Source organism: Gymnoscopelus braueri, assembly GCF_963280865.1.
Source record: "Gymnoscopelus braueri genome assembly, chromosome: 17".
NCBI lineage: Eukaryota > Metazoa > Chordata > Actinopteri > Myctophiformes > Myctophidae > Gymnoscopelus > Gymnoscopelus braueri.
This window is the reverse complement of record NC_137617.1, coordinates 39,515,581-39,531,346: the sequence shown is the minus strand read 5'-3', so window position 1 is coordinate 39,531,346 and position 15,766 is coordinate 39,515,581.

Below are 15,766 nucleotides of genomic sequence, written 5' to 3'. Positions count from 1 at the left end.
TATTTTGGGCATGTCATAGACGAAAATATTTCAATATTTTCCTAAATTCTTTGCTTTTAGTCATACCATACAACAAAGTATATGTAGGGCATTAATCCCTCTAAAGATGCATGAAAGGGAAGTGAGAGTGAAATTAAGTTGCAAAAATCAAATCTTTCTCCATTGCTTCCCTGTTTATATGACTCTTATTCATTGTTCCCCATTTAAGTTGCTTATTCAGCAGCAGGCCTACCGTTTTCTTTAAACAGACAAACACAATCCAGAGACACACTGTTGCATTGTATGTGCTGAACTAATGAAAGTTCAAGACAATATTACAACACTGAGACGTAGGCTATTGATCAACATTTTCTCCTTAAATATTGCAATATCCCTTTCACTGTTAATATGACTCATGGCCCGTTGCAATATAGGCTGCATAGAAAAAACTAGACAGAGAGATACTTTTTGCAATATACTGTAACAAAAGTATGAAAGTCTTTAACCTCATTGTGTCCTCTTTGATGAAGGGAAGTGCAGTCCTTTCTTTGTGGGAAACACAAGCGTTCATTGAAGCCATAAGTCAAAGAAAAACAAGAACCAAAAAGGTTCTGGTTCTTGATTAAGATTATTGAACGCATTTAAAGTTAAAATGGTTTGTGAAAATAGAAGCGAGCGTGTTTTATTAAAGTATGCAGGGGGGGTCTATGTGCCTGCAGTCGCTGCACAGCGATCGATCAGGCTTGAAAGCTTTTGTAAGATGAGTCCCCACGTCTTCGTCTGTGGATCATGCATTAAATGAATTACAACTACAAATCACACATTCCTGCAAAGGGCCGTGCTGTTAGAGTTATGCTACGCTATGGAGCAGTGGTTCTTTTAAATTATTTTTATGTCAAGGGACCCTCAAATTAATGTATTTGAGCATGGACCCCCACATGAAGAGATTTTATGCCAGGGACCCCCCATGCAAGATTTGTGTTGTTAAAATTATTTCAAAGATATTCAAAATGTTTTTTGAAAATAGCAGATCTACAATCTCACAACGCTTTTCACGATGTGATGCGTTGTGAGCTTGTACTGTATATGTATAGGCTACACGGTTAAAGTGGGTTAAACTGATTTTGCTGCTATATTAACTCACTTTGCTGGGGACCCCCCTGTAACCCCCTCAAGGACCCTGGGGTCCCACAGACCCCACTTTGAGAACCACTGCGAGAGTGTGAAAAGGCGATTTGTTAAAGATAAATTAATAAATGTTGGGGACGGGGGTTGGGTAGAGGTTAGGATGTGTTTTAAATAGCGTTACAATCGCTGTATGACACATAGCGTAATTAGGAATTCAATTTCTTTGAACATAATGCGTGTTTCACTAGAGAGTTCACAAGGGCAGTCTGTGTCATATGAGCCCCCCATCCCCCCCCCCACCCCCTCTGCCGCCTGTCAGAGCAACAGATAATCGTCTCTGTCGGGTGGAAAACCTTGGATGTCCAAAACCGTTGCTTTTCAGGAAATGGAAAAAGGAACCTATATGTTCCAATAGATCCAATGTAGTAATTATTTAGTCTCAAGCTCTTGTCCATACTTTTCATTGGTTAAATATATAAAACCTACAGATAGACTTGGAGTCTGTATTTTGGGCATGTCATTATATATATAGACCAGGCAAACTAGCATTCAAAGTAATTGTAGAGAATTTTATTTAACTTTTTGACAATAATTGTCAATAATTGGTGGACATCTTGGATTAATGCCAATTAAACATATTTCCGCAACTAGGATTTCTTAGGACTTTTAGTATGGTGTTCAAGACACCTCATAGAAATGATGTATGGTGAAACTAGAAAAATGTGCTCCTCTGGAGATTAGCTGCTCACAGAAATCAGCCTGTTATAGCGCCACCATGAGGCCGATCTGAAAAATGTAGGATGGCATTGCTTCCTTTGGCCGAGTCGTAATGTGTGTGCAAAGTTTCACGGCAATCGGATGCTCGCTGTGTTCATGATTTGAGGCATTTTGTTCAAATCGGACCACTCCTGCAAACTTTGAAAGCCAATCTTAGGAAAACAGGATGGAATATGAAAAATCTGACAGATCCGTCTTGATCACGCGACTATAGACGCACGCACGCACGCACGCACGCACGCACGCACGCACGCACGCACGCACGCACGCACGCACGCACGCACGCACGCACGCACGCACGCACACACACACACACACACACACACACACACACACACACACGGACAGGGGCGAAAGCATAGTCTCGGCCACACCGTCGGCCTGGCGGAGACAAAGAAATCTGTTACAAATGCTTTCTGAAATGCTGGTATGCCTGGACTATCCGGTAATAACAGCTGCCAGCATGTATTGGCAGCATTGGTTAAAAAATGGCTCAAATGTTTTTGGTATATATTATCTAAATTTCTCACCTCAAAATGTATTTGGAAACCTCAGACGAATGAAAATTGGACTCTTTTATATGGCTTTTTGACAATTATTGGTGGCCATTTAGGATTGATGCCAATTAAACATATTTCCGCAACTAGAATTAGGTATGGTACTTTTAGTATGGTATTCTGGTGAATTCATAGAAAGGGTCTGTGAAGATTTTTTTTTGTTACAATTACTTGATAATTCACTTAATAAGCAAACATTTTAAAAAGATCTTAAAAATATTTCAAACATTTGTAAAGAATCGCTGATTACATCGCAACGTGTATTTTGCCTACTTTTGCACAACACTGTCATAGGGCAGTGGTTCTCAAAGTGGGGTCCTGGGACCGCCAAGGGTTAGGGTTAGGTTAGGGAGCTAAATGAATGGTGACTCTGAGAGTGTACGAATGGAACCAAATGGACCCTTCCGGGTCTGTGGCCTAATGCATAGTAAACAGGGGTTCCTCGAAATGAAAAGGTTTGAGAATCACTGACATAGGGAATTCATTCATGAAAAACATAACAAAGATGAAATATGGAGGTTACAAGGTTTCTGCCCGACAGTGATGAAATCCATGTTCCATAACTGCACGAGAAAACAAGAACAGACAAAAACCATGCGATTGGAAAAATACAAAAATTGTGGCGAGAATGATTTAAGATGTCGGCCAAAATAAGGTGCCGGGTCAGGGTTAATACATAATTCATATGACCTGTTCACCCGTCTGGACTCCCGTGGGCCCCGGCCCCTCCCTCAAAGCGTGGTTACCATGGTAACCAGGGAGAAAGTGGAAAATTGTCAACAAAGAGACTGTTGTCAGCGGAGATCCTATAAGTCAGATGAGGGCCCGATTGTTTGGTAAAAATATGTCCATTTTAGCTTTTTTTCCTATAATTTACTGCTGTCAATCGCAGTCTCATCTATGTTGATGTGTGTTTCTCTAGAAACTCGGGTTACTTTCTGACCCGGCCAAGGATCAAATCTCACCAAGGACTTCCTCTAGTGGCTCCATTATACTTTCTTTCCTCTCAGTTTTCCGCTGTCCATCGCTATAAAAAAACAAAAGCATGCAACAGCTGAGTGGAATTTAACTGATACTGTCCATAACCCCAACCCTCTCTCACCAAGAACTCGTTTATCAACAACTATCAAGTTATAAATGTGTCTAACCAACCATTCTCTCTGGTAAAAAAAAATGTAGGGGGTTCCACGGAGTACCCAGCAAAATGTGTTAAATTGTAGCATCAAAAATCACTCTAACCACTTCGAAAATAGCCGATCTACAAGCTCACAAGGTTTCGCATTGCAATGCATTGTTCGTTTGTAGACCTGCTATTTTCGAAACATTAATTTTAGTAAAAATTTGAAAAGGTTTGAGAACCACTGTTAGCTATATAGTTACTGTAATCACTCTTAACAACTTATGCCAAACAAATAGGGAAAACAGCCGATCCATGCATCACGTTGTGTTGTGATCTTGTAGATCTGCTATTTCTTTGGTTTGGGTTTTTATTCTCAGATGATTTTTTGCCTGTAATAACATGCCCGAACTAAGGATTCCAGCTTGAAAGTGGTTATTGCAGTGTAAGCATGTATAGATAACTATACAGTATGTACTCACTCCTATAAGCTGTGTAAGCATATAGATATTCTGTTTCTGATGTCATTTCCTCGTCCTCCTTTATCAAGATATTACTGCAGGATCAAATAATACAAGACGTCATTAACCCATTCAATCCGGGAACACATCTGTGGCATTTTTTAAATTTCTTTGGCTATTAAAAAATAGCAGATCTACTGTACGAGCTTGTAGATCTGCTATTTTTGAAAGATCCTGAAAATGTCTGCAAATCTTTGAATATATATATATGTTTTAAAGCGAAACATTTTAACTCCGATATGTGCTTCGGGGGGGGGGGGTCCATGGAACAACATATTTTGAGATGGGGTTCCGTGGCCAAATACATATCATTTTGGGGGTCCTTGACATGGAAAAGTTGGAGCACCACTGATAACAGCAACATAATGTTAGGATTTAGAAAACATGTTTAGATTATGTATTTGGCCACGGACTCCCATCTCAAAATATTTTGTTCCAGGGACCTCCCAGAAGCAAAGATTTGAGTTACAAATGTTCGCTTTAAAAATATACATAATTCAAATATTTACAAAAAATTTCACGATAAAAATAAATAAATAGCAGATCTACAAGTTCACAGTGCGGCACTCGGTGCCGCGCTATGAACTTGTAGATCTAGAGCTATTTTTGAATAGCCAAAGTATAAAATAATAGTTATAGCTCAAATCTAAAATGACGGATTGAATGGGTTAAGTCGCAACAGAAGAATAACTGTCTGCTTGCTTAGATCATCATATTTTCTATCTAATATTCCCATCTTGCTGACATGCTGTATCAGTTATGACTCACACATCTTCCGCTCCCATAATGTGGCCTGTGCAAAGGTGTATATATATTATTCAGTGGTTCTCAAAGTGGGGTCCGTTAGGGACCCCGAGGGGTCCTTGAGGGGGTTTCCATGGGGTCCCCATGCTGCAAAATGTGTTGATATAGCATCAAAATCGGTTTCAACCCGAAACCGGGAAAACCGGGAAAGCATCATGTGTCATTTTAGATTTTAGCGGTGGCTATTAAAAAATAGCAGATCTACAAGCTTACAGTGAGCTTGTATGTCTTGAAAGGGTTAGAAAAGTTTTTAATAATTTGGTATTTTTTAACACAAATCTTCTCTTCTGGGGGTCCCTGGCACAAAACGTTTTCAGATGGGGGTCTGCGGCCAAATACATATCATTTTGGGGGTCCTTGGCAGGAAAAAGTTTGACAACCACTGATTTAGAAGGCATTTGTAGAATATGTCTTAATGGGTTAACCCATGGGTTTTCAACTGATTATGAACCAGGGACCACCACCCTGACTGAGAATCAACCTGGGGACCACTGTTGTGTTGGGAGGAGGGATATGGGCGTGGTGTGGGGGGGGGAAAGCTTGAAATTAAATAATGACTGTTAAGGCCTTAATTTCATTTGTTAATTCGAGGTGAATTAAATCAAGCCCTTAACAGTCATTATTTAACTGAGATATGCTAGTGGTCCAGAGCTCAGAAAAGATTGAGAACCACTGATCCATTCCTTTCCCATGGTTGCCCCTTTTCTGTTCTCTTAACCTTCCATATTAAACTCAAGTTAACTGATTTATTGCGACATTATGTACTGTATGAGCAAGCACATGCAATTGATATGGGCACATTTCCTACCAATGATGTCTCAACCAGGTAAACCGGTACAGTTTCCCTTGAAATTCTAACTCCCATTTCTGTGGAAGTTCTTGACATCCGACTTCCAAGTAACTGACAACATTGATGCGTCATCATACATCATACTGTTTCTCAACTAGTGGTCGATAAAATAAAATATAATACAAATCTTCACTTTCCTACATTACTAAATGCATGGTCAGGGACCACATGCAATACCTTCAGGGACCACCAGTGGTCCACGGACTACCAGTTGAAAACCCATGGGTTAACCCATATGGTTAGCATTGAACATTTGAAAATGGTGGCATATTTTTTGAAACATTTTAACGACCCAAATCTTGTATGGGGGTCCCTGGCACAAAGTCTTTTGAAATGGGGGTCTGCGGTGAAATGCATATTAATTTGGGGCTCCTTGACATGAAAAAGCTTGAGGACCCCTGCTCTATGTGAGTAGACTATAGAACAATTTTAGGGGTGGCAGTGCCACGAAGTTCCCAGTTCAATCCCGGGCTCCCCCAGAGTTGATGTTGAAGCGTCCTTGAGCAAGACACTGAACCCTTAATTGTGCCCGAGGAGCAGGTTGGTGCCTTGCATGGTTTTCTCCACCATCGTGTATGAATGTGTGTGTGAATGTAATGCACAATCTATGTAAAGCGCTTTGGACAAAAGCGCTATATAAATACACCATTTACAATGCTGTCTGATATAGTACTTACTTTGTGTCATCTTGTTCTGTGAGCTTCCTGCTTGCATACAGATGAGTCATTGAATGACCAGTCAGCACCTTAATAGAGGAGATAACAACAGAATAACCACATGAACCATGTGGCCACACTATTCTGAATTTTTATTTTGTTTCTTTCACTTCATTATTGAAAGGCTAGCGATTCAGGGGCTGGTAGCCAGGCTACAATTGGGGGGCTATTTTCAGCAAATAAATTAAGGTGTAGAGAATCATCTGGGACTCCGGTCAAGGAAGTATAGGGTTTTAAGTTGTTACTAAATCACAAAATCATAAAAGTATTTTTGGACAACTGTCTTTGAATCAATTGGTTATTTGCTCTGCTTCAGTGAAAAACATAGTTTCTATGCAATGGAATTGATGCAGATTTAAATGGGAAGCTGGATCAATATTGTATTTATTTAGACCACCTCAGTATGACCAATAATGCTCATATACCTCAAGTTGGAGCATGGAATCATTATAGACCGTGGAAAATGTATTCCAATAAAGGAACATGACATGACTGACCTACCCCACAGTACAATATCTACATGTATACTAGCCTACTATATGTTTATGTAATAAACACTCACAATGCACAGTGCCACAGAGCCAGTGGTGGAAAGTAACTAATGAATTCAAGTAAAATGTTGAGCTATTTATACTTTAATGGAGTATTTCCAATTTTCAGTTATTTTACTTCTACTCCACTACCTCTCAGAGGAACATACAGTATTGTGCTTTTACTCCACTACAATTATTTGAGAACTTTAGTTACTTTGTAGATTTTGATTATTATTACAAAACATACATTAACTTCAGCCCTAAATACACACTTCGTCTATTTGAGAATAGCTGATCTACAAGCTCACAACGCGTTGTGAGCTTAGATCTGCTATTTTCAAAAGAAAACTTGGGAAAATGGGACATTATTATGCATATTGAGTAGCCTACTTTTACTTTTGGTACTTTAAGTATATATTTTGATGCCAATACTCTTGTACTTTTACTCAAGTAAATTTTGAAAACCAGACTTTAACTTGTTACAGAGTATTTCTACATGGTGGTATTGATTACTTAAGTAACAAAAAAAAAGAAGCCTTACTATCCTACTTCTACCACCACTGCACAGAGCCTACATGGGTTAACATGACTAACTTAGGTTAGTCAAATGAGCTATTTAAAAAAGGTGCACAGTTAGTTGTAGGCAAATTATTAGCAAAATTGTACACCTATGTTGCGATATGTAAATGGATGGCCTGCCACGTGGGCCATAGAGAATGCAAGCAACCTCTGATCATCAGTGGTGTAAAGTAACCAAGTACCTTTACTCAAGTACAGTAAACCTTTGAGGTATTTTATACTTTACTGGAGTATTTCCAATTTTCTGTACTTCTACTCCACTACAGCTCAGAGGCAAATATTGCACTTTTACTCCACTACAATTATTTGAAAACTTTAGTTACTAGTTACTTTGTAGATTTGGATTATTATTACAAAACATACATTAACCACTTCACATTTCGCCAATTTAATAGCCGATCTACAAGCTCACAATGCGTCGCGATGTGACACATTGTGAGCTTGTAGATCTGCTATTTTCTTTGCTCTGCTTTCTATGTCTCTTTTTTTTAAATACATTTTATACATTTGAAAACTTGTGAAATGGGACATTCTGCACAATGAGTACTTTTGTACTTTAAGTGCATTTTACTTGTAACAGGGTATTTCTACATTGCAGTATAGATACTTTTACTTGAGTAAAAAAATGTAGTGCTTTTTCCACCACTGCTTATCACATCACAGGCTCAGACATGAACCTGTTCATTCTTACCTGCATAGAGCTTGATGTCCACTGCCCTCTGTTGGCTCAGGACAGTCATTACACAGTTTAACGTATAGCTTTCAATCCATTTCTGATCATTTGCACCAGTAGCAGTAGCAACACCACCGCCAATACATACATTTATGCAGCAAAATTATTAAATGTCTATACCATTTTCACAGTAGACATTATAGGCAGACCTGAGACATGACTGTCATTTCATACGTTAACAGTCATGACGAAACTTCAACCTGGTTTTGCACTTTCTTCATTTATTGTCCGTACATCTACATAAACGTTCAGATTTCAAATATAAAGTTCTTACCCCATAGCCACAGATGTTACAATTGACTTCGGGTGGGTATAAGTACCCGTATCTTCCGTATTATTCAATAAAAAGCATTTTAATCCGATCGAAGGTCACTTTCTCATAGAGTTATAATGTATCAGAGTGCAATACCCCTCCCAACCAATAGGGTCACGTAGTTGAAAACATATGGAGACAATTCTGAGAAAATGGTCACCGATCGGATTTAAATGCTTTTATTGAACAATACGGAAGATACAGGTACTTCTGTGGACCCGAGTAGAATTGTAACATCCATGGCCATGGGGTAAGCACTTTATATTTGAAATCTGAACGTTTATGTAGATATACGGCTTGTAAATGGAAAAAGTGCAAAAACAAGTTGAAGTTCAGCCATGACGCGCTCGTGACGGACGAGCGTCGCGTGGCTATGCAGACCCACACACTCATTTTTTGTTGCTGTGCCAACATGGATTTATATATTTTCATGTTTATGGAATTTCTTATTTATACACCTCATATAGTTTACCTGCAGAAACACATAGCCAAACCGTCTGCCAAAAAAAACAAACCAAAATACAGTAGGCCTACCTCTCTAGGTCGTCCTCAGACGAGCCCTCCCAGTCCCATTGTCGCTTCCAGTCATCCCGGTTCTCCATACATCCGGCCAGCTCGTTGGTGCTTTGCGCTCCTGCATCATTCTTGAGTAGGCCTACTTCTATGTACAGTATAGTGTAGTGGGACGTCCTTGTGACCTGTACCCACCCACAGTGCCAATTTGCTGGCAGGCAGCTATAGATCTACATGATTGGTAAAATAATGTATTTATTGTTTTGTTATGTAAACACAAGGCAAAGTTGCATGATATGTAGCCATATGGTTCATGACGCTCGTCTGTCATGGTATGACAGTCATGTTTCAGGGCTACATGATATGCATTTAAATATGATGCCTGGAGGTTTTAAGCTCAACACTGTACAGCTATCCATTTCTGCACCCTAGTCACAATGGATTGATTGATTGATTGATTGATTGATTGATTGATTGATTGATTTGATTAGGATTCACTTATAAATAGCTAAAATAAACATATAAAACAACCTCTAGTATCTTTGATGTTTGTAAATGCATCAAAGATGCTTTTATAATCCATGTATCCCTTAGAAATGGATTATAAAAGCATCTTTGATGTATTTACAAAAAATAATAAATAAAAAACATTAATAACCAACAGAACTAAATAATTAAAACAGGCACTAATTTGAAACAGTACGTATGATTATTCACATGCACTTATTACTTCAAGTTCATCGTTAGTTCTGGCACAAAGCCTGTCCTTTGATTGGCTTTGTTTGGTGCTTAAATGTAGATTGTTCCATAATGAAATCCAGTGGTACAGTAACTAAGTACATGTATTCAAGTACTGTACTTAAGTAAAATTTTGAGGTATTTTTACTTTACTGGAGTATTTCCAATTTTCAACACTTTTACTTCTACTCCACTACATCTCAGAGACAAATATTGTACTTTTACTCCACTACAACAATTTGAAAACATTAGTTACTAGTTACTTTGCAGATATACATTATTATATTATAAAACATACATGACTCCCTTTGGCCCTATTTTATACATGGGCTATTTGAAAATAGCCGATCTACAAGCTCACAACGCGTCGCATCGCAACACGTTGTGAGCTTGTAGATCTGCTATTTTAATTTTTTTTGTATTATGACTTTTGGTACATTATGTACATTTTGATACCAATACTTTTGTACTTTTACTCAAGTACATTTTTAATTCCGAACTTTTACATGTAATAGAGTACAATACGTCTACATTGCAGTCTTGATACTTTTACTTAAGTAAAACATGTCAGTACTTTTTCCACCACTGATGAAATCCCTGTATTTAAAAAAAATGAATTTCTAGCCATTTTTCTCTGCACTACAGGAACTAACTGTGACATAATGCTTGCTCCTGAGTCCTGTATAACAATAACCACATTGAGTTGGTATAGGCTGAAGCTCTGAGGGTGGCTGCCGTCCAAAGCATCATCCCATGGGTGTCTACGGTGAAGGTGGATGAAAGGTTGAGCGAGGAGGTGAAGGCTTGCATCCTCCTCTTGCCATAACCCTGCAATTTTACTCTCTAGAAACAACAAGGACCCACTGCATTGCATCAATGGGTACAGTACCTTCACACCTTACATACGATACTTTAGTGTTTGTAGCAACTAATAATGTAATAACGTAATAATGTAATATAGGTGTGTGTGTATGTACGTATGTATATGTTGGTATATGTGTGTGTATATGTGTATATATATATATATATATATATATATATTTATTTTTTACTTTATTTTTTTATTTCATTTTATTTTATTTATTTACTTTATTCTTTTTTTTCTCCCCCTGACATTTCTGATTATTATTATTATAATTTTCTAAATGCTACAATAATATGTAACATGGAAAACCACGACCACATATGTATAAAATGCTGATTGACATTGATGACTCTGAAAAACAATAAAAAGATTACTAAAAAAAAAAAAAAATGTAATAACGGTTCATAATGTAATAACCTAAATGTAATAAAAGCTCATACTGTAATAATAAGATCACAATGTAATAAAATCAACAATCAAAAACAGATTTTTGCATAATGTAATAATTATATATATATAAATGTTCGTTTAAAATATATATATATATATTCAAAGATTTGCACAAATCTTCAAGATTTTTCAAAGAAAATAGCAGATCTACAAGCTCGACGCCGTGCTATGAGCTTGTATCTGCTATTTTGAATAGCCAAAGTATAAAGAGGGGGGCAGTTCTTAATGTAACATAATGTGTTACATTAAGAACCTTACATAATATAATAACCGTTCATAATGTAATAACAGATCATATTGTTCAGAAAAGGGTTATAGCGTAATAATCACTATCAGTATCAGTATCGTAGGTAGGTAAGTGTACATAAATTGGCCTACTGGCAGTATCAGATTATATATCCTATTGGATTTTTATCTCATTCAACTGGCGTTTCCCAGGCTGTACCACGGGGAGGTTTCTGTATCTACTGTTATACAATAACAACCACCTGAAACCCAACCCATCAAAAGTCCAACTATACAGCATCCACCTGAGAAACAGAGATGCGAAAAAATAACTGAGCGTCACTTGGGATGGCCACAAACTGTCCAAACACATCTTTTTTTTATGACTTTTCAGTTTCACATGATATGAACCGCAGTGCAGTGATAAACGTTAACAAGTACATTTGTAAATATACAGTAGCTGGCTTGACCAGCAAGAAACATACAGTCACAATAACACAAACAGTCCAAGATGCAGACAATACAACGAATAAAAGGAACAAACATCACACAACAAAAAACCCAATACACACATCCCCCAAAAAACAAAACAAAACAAAAGTCAAACCTAAACAACCGAAAAACATAAAGGTCAGAACAGTCTCAAAAACAGGAGCAAAATTGTACATCGTTTCCTGTGCAGGGCCCCCGCCACTCAATCCCCACTCTGCTACAAGTCCCAACTACCGTTACCTTGCCATTATTACACCTTTGCACAATTTTCAAACGTGTGGAATCCGCTTGGGCTGGGCGGGCCCCCCTCCCCATCAAAATGAATTAAATTCTAAGTATTTCTCCCACTTATTTTTCTCCTCTGTCTGAAAAATTTAAAGAGTCCTTTTCGAAGGCGGCTACACCTTACTTACTAGCTCTGTGAGCCATTCAGAGAATGATGGGCACTCCGAAGCCCTCCAGCCCCTCATTATAATCTGCCTGCCTATCATACTGTAACACTAGTTTGTATCCAGCCTGCAACTGGTTTTGAAATACGGCTAAGTGGTCAGGGATCCCCCAGAATATATAAACCGGGCTCAAAATCGAATTCCATTTCCGTAAAGACCGTGATATGATTGTGTATGTATCTTGATAGGACACTCTCTTTTAAGAAACACCTGGAAAACGTCAAAGCCGCAACAACATCCTGCGCAAAACTAGTGAACTCCAAGTGGGGCTGCAGATCCACCAACAATCCGTTCAACTGCCTTGGCTCTGTGCTTCTCCACAGCAGAGTATGCCTGCTCAAGCCTGGAGCTGATCACGGCACACGAAACCGGTCGACACAGCCAAATATAGAACAAACGTGGGAAGATTCTCATTCTGCCACCAAAATGTGGAATGCCCTGACACCATCCATTAAAACATGTGAATCACTGGGTTTCTTTCAAAACTAGCCTGAAAAACTGTCTATCAGGAGACCACAAGGGGAGGTAAATGCAAAGGAGGTGTCATTCACTGCTGAGGTTTTTCCCTTTTCTCCTTTGTACATATTGTGTGAATTGAATTGAATATATAGGACCATAATGGAAACGAGTCCCCAGGACTTTTTTGTGTTATCATTTAGGCTTAATGTCTGACTGTACCTCGTGCCGTTTACATTTCGGACTCATAAAGTATTCAATCAATCAATCAATCAATAAATGACACCTGCCGCATCATCACGAGATGCGTGAAGTCAACACCTGTCCCGTGCCTCTATGTGCTAGCCGATATCTCTCCCCCAAAACATCAGACGATCAGTTATCGCTCAAGATGAACGGAGAACATAGGAGATGGACAGTAGGACACCCCTTGCATGGCCATGTAGCACCAGTGGTGTAAAGTAACTAAGTACATTTACTCAAGTACAATTTTCAGGTACTTTTACTTTACCGGAGTATTTCCAATTGTCTATACTTTTACTTCTACTCCACTACATCTCAGAGGCAAATATTGTACTTTTGCTCCACTACAATTATTTGAAAACTTTAGTTACTATAGTTACTTTGCAGATATAAATATATTACATTATAAAACATACATTAACCACTTTAGCCCTAGTTTGTACCTAGGCTATTTGAAAATAGACGATCTACAAGCTCACAACGCGTCGCATCGCAACACGTTGTGGGCTTGTAGATCTGCTATTTTCAAACATTTTAGTACTTTTACTTTTGGTACTTTAAGTACATTTTGATACCAATATTGTTGTACTTTTACTCAAGTACATTTTTTATTCCGGACTTTTACTTGTAGTATTCTACATTGCAGTATTGATAGTTTTATCCACTGACCCCCACGCAGGCTTCGATCCAGAGGCAGCTTTGTGCAGACGGTCTTGCCCCTCTAGACAAGGGGAATCTGGATATAGTTTCCTTTGAAAGGAAATTGAAATAAAACATATGGACACAACATTTTTGTCAAGTGTCTAGTGCCTTGTCTTGTTTGAGTCCCAGACCTTCTGTAGTTAAGTTTTGAGGCTATCGTACATAAGAGCACTTCAAAAACACTATGTGTGACACCTTCTGAGCATGATGGTGAGTTTGTTTAGTGACCTAATGCTCAGACTCACAGCACACAGTTTCTGTGTTTGAGGCCCAGTCCGACTGTAGTTAAAGCTTTGTTATGTAAGTTATTTTGTGTGAATAAAATGTTATTTTGTACATACATACACACAATATGGGCTGGTTGTATTTGGTCTCCCTGCTCTTCTATTTAAACATTTAAATCCTGTTTCTGGTTTTGAATTTTGACCTGGAGATCAAATTTCTATTTCTTCCCTGCACAAACAGGCAGGCTCAACTTTTTTCCCTAATATCTAATATCTACGCAGTGATATTAGTCTGGAATCTCTGTGGTCCCTCACAACTTCGAAGGGAGAGAAGTCCAGTGTGGAACCAGGCTATTGTCAATGGCAATGGACATTTAAAGGGAAAAAAGTACAAACTTTGGCAGGCTACTAGTCCTACATACTTACGCCTAGAAACCCCATTCAAACTTTAAAGTGAACAGAATGAGTAAGAACCACTGTGGTGCAGTGGTGTAGATACAGGGCTTGTAACCAGAAGGTTCCCGGTTCAAATTTAACCAGGAAATGTTTCCAACTTTTACCTGACTGTTGCACCTTTATCTAATCTTTCACTGAAGAGCGTGCAAGAGACCACAGAAAGTATGAACCATGGCGGAGCAGTGGTTAATTAGGCCTTGCACACAGAAGGTACTGAGTTCAAAACCAGCAAGGACATCTTTCCAACTTTTACCTGGGGCTTTTACCTTTATCTAGTCTTTCGCTGAATACCACGCAAGAGACCAGAGAAGGTACTGTATGATCTAATCTTTCACTGAATACCACGCAAGAGACCAGCGAAGGTATGAATTGTGGTGGAGCAGTGGTAAAGAAACAGGTCTTGCAATCTTTGCGTTATTGGTTGAAATCCAACAGGGATATTTTTCCAAGTTTTATCTGACTCTTGTGGTCTGTATCTAATCTTTCACTGAAGAGCGTGCAAGAGAATGAATTCAATATGAACCAGAGTGGTGCAGTGCTTAAGATATGGGCCTTTCAAACAGAAGGCTCTTGGTTCTAAACCAAAAGGCACATTTTCCAAGTGTGTACCTGCATTACCACGAAGCAGAACCTTTTTGTTATTGTTTTTATTTATTTTTATTCCCCCCCCCCCCCCCCCCAGGCAGTTTTACCTGGCTCTTGTAACCAAAATTTTCAGTGAGAATCGCATAATAGAACGAACTATGTATTAATCGCAGTGGAGCAGTGGTTAAGATACAGGCCTTAGACACAGAAGATTCTGAGTTCATAACCAGCAAGGACATCTTTCCAACTTTTACCTGGCGCTTTTACCTTAATCTAATCTTTCACTGAAGACCACGCAAGTGAACAGAACAAGTAAGAACCACTGTGGTGCAGTGGTTTAGATACAGGGCTTGCGTCTGGGTAGCTCTACCCAGCCCCTGGTGGACTGTAAGGGTGCTTCCTTATCTGACCATTCACAGAGCTCCCGGCTTCAATTTCATTCATTTTCCAGCCAACCGAAAAATCCCCCTTCTTTTCCCTTCATTTTCCTTCCGCATTTCTAGCCAATGAAATCTTCCCCTCGTTTTCCTTCCGCATTTCTAGCCAATGAAATCTTCCCCTCAGCTCATTTGCCTGTTAGCCAATGAAAACCTGACCCTCACCCCTTTCCCCAGCCAATCAAGAGCTCCTCAACGGCGGCCATTGTTGTTTACATGGGGGCTGAAATTTTATGCTGCTCTAATATGCCACTAAATTAATTATTTAATTAATTATAGGCATTATAAAATAATGACGGTCTCTTGGTGCCGATTAGACCCCAA